Raw genomic sequence first — 9,069 nt, 5'->3', positions numbered from 1 at the left:
TTAAATGGCTTCCAACACAAAAACTAAACATCTTATCAACTCGGTTCATTTATTCCCTGGAAGCAGACGAGTCAAGCTTTCTCTCGGGGTTGGCGAAAGGGCCTTTCTGTGTGGAGTTTGCATGTTCTCCCTGTGTCCCCTAGGGTAGGTATACCCTCACGTGTTCTCCCCGTGTCCCCTAGGGTAGGTACCCTCACATGTTCTCCCCGTGTCCCCTAGGGTAGGTACCCTCACATGTTCTCCCCGTGTCCCCTAGGGTAGGTACCCTCACGTGTTCTCCCCGTGTCCCCTAGGGTAGGTACCCTCACATGTTCTCCCCGTGTCCCCTAGGGTAGGTACCCTCACGTGTTCTCCCCGTGTCCCCTAGGGTAGGTACCCTCACATGTTCTCCCCGTGTCCCCTAGGGTAGGTACCCTCACATGTTCTCCCCGTGTCCCCTAGGGTAGGTACCCTCACGTGTTCTCCCCGTGTCCCCTAGGGTAGGTACCCTCACGTGTTCTCCCCGTGTCCCCTAGGGTAGGTACCCTCACATGTTCTCCCCGTGTCCCCTAGGGTAGGTACCCTCACATGTTCTCCCCGTGTCCCCTAGGGTAGGTACCCTCACGTGTTCTCCTCTGTGTCCCCTAGGGTAGGTACCCTCACATGTTCTCCCCGTGTCCCCTAGGGTAGATACCCTCACATGTTCTCCCTGTGTCCCCTAGGGTAGGTACCCTCACATGTTCTCCCCGTGTCCCCTAGGGTAGGTACCCTCACATGTTCTCCCCGTGTCCCCTAGGGTAGGTACCCTCACATGTTCTCCCCGTGTCCCCTAGGGTAGGTACCCTCACGTGTTCTCCCGTGTCCCCTAGGGTAGGTACCCTCACATGTTCTCCCCGTGTCCCGGTAGGTACCCTCACAAAAAACATGCAGTAATCCTGGTCTCTAAACTGCCTCCCCCTGGCCAGCCGGGGCGCCTGATGGAGGGGAAAGGAACTGGTCGGAATAACGTGTTCCTTCCACGCGCTACGTCCGGCCAGGGAAACTCTCCCCTGTCAGGTGAAAAGAAGCAGCTTGGACTCCTCATGCGTAGAAGGAGGCATGAGGTCAGTCCGCTGCCTCCCCCCCCCCCCCCCCCAGGTTGGCAGAGGGTGAAAAACTAGGTTGCAAAATTGTGGGATAAAAATTATTAAAACAATAAAAGAAAAAGAGACATAGGAGGACATGGACGTAGACAGACATATTTTAATGTAGTAATTCTGTACAGACATAAACATGGTGGCTCAGTAGTAGTTAGACTCAGTAGTACTCAGTAGTACTCAGTAGTACTCAGTAGTAGTTAGACTCAGTAGTACTCAGTAGTACTCAGTAGTACTCAGTAGTACTCAGTAGTACTCAGTAGTACTCAGTAGTACTCAGTAGTACTCAGTAGGAGTTAGACTCAGTAGTACTCAGTAGTACTCAGTAGTAGTTAGACTCAGTAGTACTCAGTAGTACTCAGTAGTACTCAGTAGTACTCAGTAGTACTCAGTAGTACTCAGTAGTACTCAGTAGTACTCAGTAGTACTCAGTAGTACTCAGTAGTACTCAGTAGGAGTTAGACTCAGTAGTACTCAGTAGTACTCAGTAGTACTCAGTAGTACTCAGTAGTACTCAGTAGTACTCAGTAGTACTCAGTAGGAGTTAGACTCAGTAGTACTCAGTAGTACTCAGTAGTACTCAGTAGTACTCAGTAGTACTCAGTAGTACTCAGTAGGAGTTAGACTCAGTAGTACTCAGTAGTACTCAGTAGTACTCAGTAGTACTCAGTAGTACTCAGTAGTACTCAGTAGTACTCAGTAGTACTCAGTAGTACTCAGTAGTACTCAGTAGTACTCAGTAGTACTCAGTAGTACTCAGTAGGAGTTAGACTTTGGATTCATTGCTACGTCTAAACATTAGTTATTTTAACAGTCAGACAAAAAAACTTGTTTCCTCTTCTTTCTTTTTTTGTATATAAACCACAGAAATAAACCGCTGTGTGTGTGTGTGTGTGTGTGTGTGTGTGTGTGTGTGTGTGTGTGTGTGTGTGTGTGTGTGTGTGTGCGTGCACGTGCGTTCCCATGTGTGCGTGTGTGTGACGTGCATCACTGCATAAAACAAAGGTTTGTGTTAATTGTGGGTTTCCTCAGTGAGTCAGTCTGGAAGAGGGACAGACGGACAGACAGACAGAGGGACAGACAGACAGAGGGACAGACAGAGGGACAGAGAGACAGACAGAGGGACAGACAGACAGACAGAGGGACAGACAGAGGGACAGACAGACGGACAGACAGAGGGACAGACAGAGGGACAGACAGAGAGACAGACGGACAGACAGAGGGACAGACAGAGGGACAGACAGAGGGACAGACAGAGGGACAGACAGAGAGACAGAGGGACAGACAGAGGGACAGACGGACAGACAGAGAGACAGACAGAGGGACGGACAGACAGAGAGAGAGACAGAGAGAGGGACAGACAGAGAGACAGACAGAGGGACAGACAGACAGAGAGACAGACAGACGGACAGACAGAGGGACAGACAGAGAGACAGACAGAGGGACAGACGGACAGACAGAGGGACAGACAGAGAGACAGAGGGACAGACAGAGAGACAGACAGAGGGACAGACGGACAGAATGAAATAAAACACCAATATTTTCACTTTTCACACTAAAGAAGGTGCATCGATTAACAGTCGAGGTCCAGTCCCTGTGCGTGCGTGCGTGTGTGCGTGCGTGCGTGCGTGCGTGCGTGGATCCAGGATGGTGTAAATCTCCACCCTAAAAGGTCTCTATAATAAAAAGTGCTGTCTCAGCGAATTGTGCTCGAACGCAACGTCCTTCTGTTCCACATGCATCCAGCTGATGGACGACTAACATGTTATTGATAAAGAATTAACATATCGTATTGATAAAGAATTAGCCCTTCGCTAAGCACCACCCACTCCGCTCTGCGATGTCAAGCTGTCCTTCTCCTCCACAGAGATGCATGATGGGATTTCTCCATATAAATAATGGATCATTTCAGTAGCAAGAGCTTCAAAATGTCTTCTAAATCTAGTCTACCAGGCCTGCAGTAGGCTATGCACTGGACACATGTCTTCTAAATCTAGTCAACCAGGCCTGCAGTAGGCTATGCTCTGGACACATGTCTTCTAAATCTAGTCAACCAGGCCTGCAGTAGGCTATGCACTGGACACATGTCTTCTAAATCTAGTCAACCAGGCCTGCAGTAGGCTATGCTCTGGACACATGTCTTCTAAATCTAGTCAACCAGGCCTGCAGTAGGCTATGCACTGGACACATGTCTTCTAAATCTAGTCAACCAGGCCTGCAGTAGGCTATGCTCTGGACACATGTCTTCTAAATCTAGTCAACCAGGCCTGCAGTAGGCTATGCACTGGACACATGTCTTCTAAATCTATAGTCAACCAGGCCTGCAGTAGGCTATGCACTGGACACATGTCTTCTAAATCTATAGTCAACCAGGCCTGCAGTAAGCTATGCACTGGACACATGTCTTCTAAATCTAGTCAACCAGGCCTGCAGTAGGCTATGCACTGGACACATGTCTTCTAAATCTAGTCAACCAGGCCTGCAGTAGGCTATGCACTGGACACATGTCTTCTAAATCTAGTCAACCAGGCCTGCAGTAGGCTATGCACTGGACACATGTCTTCTAAATCTAGTCAACCAGGCCTGCAGTAGGCTATGCACTGGACACATGTCTTCTAAATCTAGTCAACCAGGCCTGCAGTAGGCTATGCACTGGACACATGTCTTCTAAATCTAGTCAACCAGGCCTGCAGTAAGCTATGCACTGGACACATGTCTTCTAAATCTAGTCAACCAGGCCTGCAGTAGGCTATGCACTGGACACATGTCTTCTAAATCTAGTCAACCAGGCCTGCAGTAGACTATGCACTGGACACATGTCTTCTAAATTTAGTCAACCAGGCCTGCAGTAGGCTATGCACTGGACACATGTCTTCTAAATTTAGTCAACCAGGCCTGCAGTAGGCTATGCACTGGACACATGTCTTCTAAATTTAGTCAACAAGGCCTGCAGTAGGCTATGCACTGGACACATGTCTTCTAAATGTAGTCAACCAGGCCTGCAGTAGGCTATGCACTGGACACATGTCTTCTAAATTTAGTCAACCAGGCCTGCAGTAGGCTATGCACTGGACACATGTCTTCTAAATCTATAGTCAACCAGGCCTGCAGTAGGCTATGCACTGGACACATGTCTTCTAAATCTAGTCAACCAGGCCTGCAGTAGGCTATGCACTGGACACATGTCTTCTAAATTGAGTCAACCAGGCCTGCAGTAGGCTATGCACTGGACACATGTCTTCTAAATCTATAGTCAACCAGGCCTGCAGTAGGCTATGCACTGGACACATGTCTTCTAAATCTATAGTCAACCAGGCCTGCAGTAAGCTATGCACTGGACACATGTCTTCTAAATCTAGTCAACCAGGCCTGCAGTAGGCTATGCACTGGACACGTCTTCTAAATCTAGTCAACCAGGCCTGCAGTAGGCTATGCACTGGACACATGTCTTCTAAATCTAGTCAACCAGGCCTGCAGTAGGCTATGCACTGGACACATGTCTTCTAAATCTAGTCAACCAGGCCTGCAGTAGGATATGCACTGGACACATGTGCATGACATTATTAAAATAAACTAGAAATACAATAAATGTTAGAGCTAGAAACAGTATCCAATCCAACTCAATCAACTCTAACGACCGTCCAACAGGAGTTTTCATGTTGCACGGTAAGACTACGGTCATTAGTATTATTGCATCACCTGGGTGATGGGTCGTGTAAGTTCCCCCACGTTAAGCTGTGTGTGTGTTCAACAACACAGCCATGACGTTAAGCTGTGTGTGTGTGTTCAACAACACAGCCATGACGTTAAGCTGTGTGTGTGTGTGTTCAACAACACAGCCATGACGTTAAGCTGTGTGTGTGTTCAACAACACAGCCATGACGTTAAGCTGTGTGTGTTCAACAACACAGCCATGACGTTAAGCTGTGTGTGTGTTCAACAACACAGCCATGACGTTAAGCTGTGTGTGTGTTCAACAACACAGACATGCAAAACAACGATGAAAGCTTGTCCTGGATAGCAATGGTTGCTAAACTATTTGGACGATCGCTTTTTGGGGGTGGGGTTTAGCGAAGGGCTAATTAACATATAAAGAATGAACATGTTATTGATGAACAGGTTATTTATAAAAAAGACAAATTATTGATAGAAGAATTGACAGAATATTGATAAAGAATCGACATATTTTTGATACATAACCAACACATTATTGATAAAGAATTAACATATTATTGATAAAGAATTGACATATTATTGATAAAGAATTGACATATTATTGATAAAGAATTGACATATTATTGATAAAGAATTCTTGGTGACAAATTGACAGATTTGTGAGCAGCAGCGACGATGAACAAAACACTGTCATTTCCTCAGCCAACACTAGGGGGCGGCCAATAGGGAGGGAGGTAGAAAGTCACGTGACAAAATATTAAAGTAAAAAGGGAAAAGTCAGTTCCAGTGACGGCCACCAGGTGTCATCATTCTGCACGGCACGGTGCAGTCAGTCAGACAACGTACAAAATAAATAAATATACGGCATAGTCCATACTTACACACGTACGTAACGTACATATGCACGTCATCGTTGTATCATAAAATAAGTGAAGTTATAAGTTATAAAATTCCATTTATGTACAAAATGCATAGTCCGTGTGAGTCCAGAAGAGGCCAGGAGATGGCGCTCACGTCGAGGTTTGTTCGGTGCGTCGCGTCGGGGCACAGCAGTGGCGGGCGGACATTTTCTGGTTCCAATTAGAAGGATCCAGATCCCATTAATCATCATTCCCTTAAGAGATTTACAAAATGTCCCAAAATGAGAAAAAATAGGTTGCGCATCAGCAATGGTTTTCAGTGGAGTGCTAAACCCAAATCCAGTATACATCAAAAAATCACACCCGTGTGAAGTAAGTGGTGCAACTCTGTGTGGGGGTCCCCGGGGGGGACTTCCAGACCTGCAGGAACGCACCCAGGGTTCCGGCCCGGTTCCGGCGAGCTGTCCTGCGTCCGAAACAGTCGAGAAATGAGAGTTACCGTGTGGGGGTCCCCAGGGGGTCCGTCTACTGTACTGTACTGTACTGTACTGTACTGTACTGATAAACCTGAAATCATCATATATATACAGTTAATATGTATGTGTGTGTTAGGCTGCACAACAGTGACACTTGGTTTTGAAAACCAACCAAATGCTATTTTCGTGCTCAGACCCAGGCACCCAGGCAGCCAGCCAGCCACCCAGGCAGCCACCCAGCCAGCCAGGCACCCAGGCAGGCACCCAGGCAGCCAGCCAGGCACCCAGGCAGCCAGCCAGGCACCCAGCCAGGCACCCAGGCACCCAGGCAGCCAGGCAGCCAGGCACCCAGCCAGGCACCCAGGCACCCAGCCAGGCACCCAGCCAGCCAGGCACCCAGCCACGCACCCAGGCACCCAGCCAGGCACCCAGGCAGCCAGGCACCCAGCCAGGCACCCAGGGAGCCAGGCACCCAGCCAGCCAGGCACCCAGCCACGCACCCAGGCACCCAGCCAGGCACCCAGGCAGCCAGGCACCCAGCCAGGCACCCAGGCAGCCAGGCACCCAGCCAGGCACCCAGCCAGGCACCCAGCCAGCCAGGCACCCAGCCAGGCACCCAGGCAGCCAGGCACCCAGCCAGGCACCCAGCCAGGCACCCAGGCAGGCACCCAGCCAGGCACCCAGGCAGCCACCCAGGCACCCAGGCAGGCACCCAGGCAGCCAGCCAGGCACCCAGGCAGCCAGGCAGCCAGGCACCCAGCCAGGCACCCAGCCAGGCACCCAGGCAGCCAGCCAGCCAGGCACCCAGGCAGGCACCCATGCAGCCAGCCAGCCAGGCACCCAGCCAGGCACCCAGCCAGGCACCCAGGCACCCAGGCAGCCACCCAGGCACCCAGCCAGGCACCCAGCCAGGCACCCAGGCACCCAGCCAGCCAGGCACCCAGGCAGCCACCCAGGCAGCCACCCAGGCACCCAGGCAGCCAGCCAGGCACCCAGCCAGGCACCCAGGCAGCCACCCAGGCACCCAGGCACCCAGGCAGCCACCCAGGCAGCCAGCCAGGCACCCAGGCAGCCACCCAGGCAGCCACCCAGGCAGCCAGCCAGGCACCCAGGCAGGCACCCAGCCAGGCACCCAGGCAGGCACCCAGGCACCCAGGCACCCAGCCAGGCACCCAGGCAGCCAGCCAGGCACCCAGGCACCCAGGCAGCCAGCCAGGCACCCAGCCAGGCACCCAGGCACCCAGCCAGCCAGGCACCCAGCCAGGCACCCAGGCAGCCACCCAGGCACCCAGCCAGCCAGGCAGCCACCCAGGCAGCCACCCAGGCACCCAGGCACCCAGGCAGCCACCCAGGCACCCAGGCAGCCACCCAGGCACCCAGGCAGCCACCCAGGCACCCAGGCACCCAGGCAGCCAGCCAGGCAGCCACCCAGGCACCCAGGCAGCCACCCAGGCAGCCAGCCAGGCAGCCAGCCAGGCACCCAGGCAGCCACCCAGGCAGCCAGCCAGGCAGCCAGCCAGGCACCCAGGAAGGCACCCAGGCAGCCAGCCAGGCACCCAGGCAGCCACCCAGGCAGCCAGCCAGGCACCCAGGCAGCCACCCAGGCACCCAGGCAGCCAACCAGGCACCCAGGCACCCAGGCAGCCAGCCAGGCACCCAGGCAGCCACCCAGGCAGCCAGCCAGGCAGCCAGCCAGGCAGCCAGCCAGGCACCCAGGCACCCAGGCAGCCAGCCAGGCAGCCAGCCAGGCACCCAGGCAGCCACCCAGGCACCCAGGCAGCCAGGCAGGCAGCCAGCCAGGCAGCCAGCCAGGCACCCAGGCAGCCACCCAGGCACCCAGGCACCCAGGCAGCCACCCAGGCAGCCAGGCAGCCACCCAGGCAGCCAGCCAGGCAGCCAGCCAGGCACCCAGGCAGCCAGCCAGGCAGCCAGCCAGGCAGTGAGCCAGCCAGGCAGCCAGGCACCCAGGCAGCCACCCAGGCAGCCAGCCAGGCAGCCAGCCAGGCAGCCAGGCAGGCACCCAGACAGCCAGCCAGGCAGCCAGGCAGGCACCCAGGCAGCCAGGCAGGCACCCAGACAGCCAGCCAGGCAGGCAGCCAGCCAGGCAGCCAGGCAGGCACCCAGACAGGCACCCAGGCAGCCAGGCACCCAGACAGGCACCCAGGCAGCCAGGCAGGCAGCCAGGCACCCAGGCAGCCAGCCAGGCAGCCAGGCACCCAGACAGGCACCCAGGCAGCCAGGCAGGCACCCAGGCAGCCAGGCAGGCAGCCAGGCAGCCAGCCAGGCACCCAGGCAGCCAGCCAGGCACCCAGGCAGCCAGCCACCCAGGCAGCCAGGCAGCCAGGCAGGCACCCAGGCATCCAGGCAGGCACCCAGGCAGCCAGCCAGACAGGCACCCAGGCACCCAGGCAGGCAGCCAGCCAGCCAGCCAGGCAGCCAGACAGGCACCCAGGCAGGCACCCAGGCATCCAGGCAGGCACCCAGGCAGCCAGCCAGGCAGCCAGACAGGCACCCAGGCACCCAGGCAGGCAGCCAGGCAGCCAGCCAGGCAGGAAGCCAGGCACCCAGGCAGCCAGCCACCCAGGCAGCCAGCCAGGCAAGTAACACACAAAGCTACTTATTGAAGTGGTTGCACCACTTAAAAAATAGGAATGTAACACCAAAAAGGAACGCCTACGCGTTTCGGCGATGAAGGCTGCATCACCCAAACGCGTAAGTTGGAAATATGAGTACTTTGTCCGCCATTTATTTAATTTCTGGCTGTGCTATACCATTTTTTTTTTTTACTTTAAAGGGACACTTCACCCTTTTTGCAAAAAAAAAAAAAGGAACATCAAGAATGTTTGATATTTGCTCTGCCCGCTCCGATTATCCTGTAGTGTGTGGTGCTATCAGATTATCCTGTAGTGTGTGGTGCTATCAGATCATCCTGTAGTGTGTGGT

The sequence above is a fragment of the Electrona antarctica genome (genome assembly GCF_951216825.1).
Source record: "Electrona antarctica genome assembly, contig: scaffold_78, whole genome shotgun sequence".
Taxonomy (NCBI): domain Eukaryota; kingdom Metazoa; phylum Chordata; class Actinopteri; order Myctophiformes; family Myctophidae; genus Electrona; species Electrona antarctica.
Note: the sequence above shows the minus strand (reverse complement) of the source record.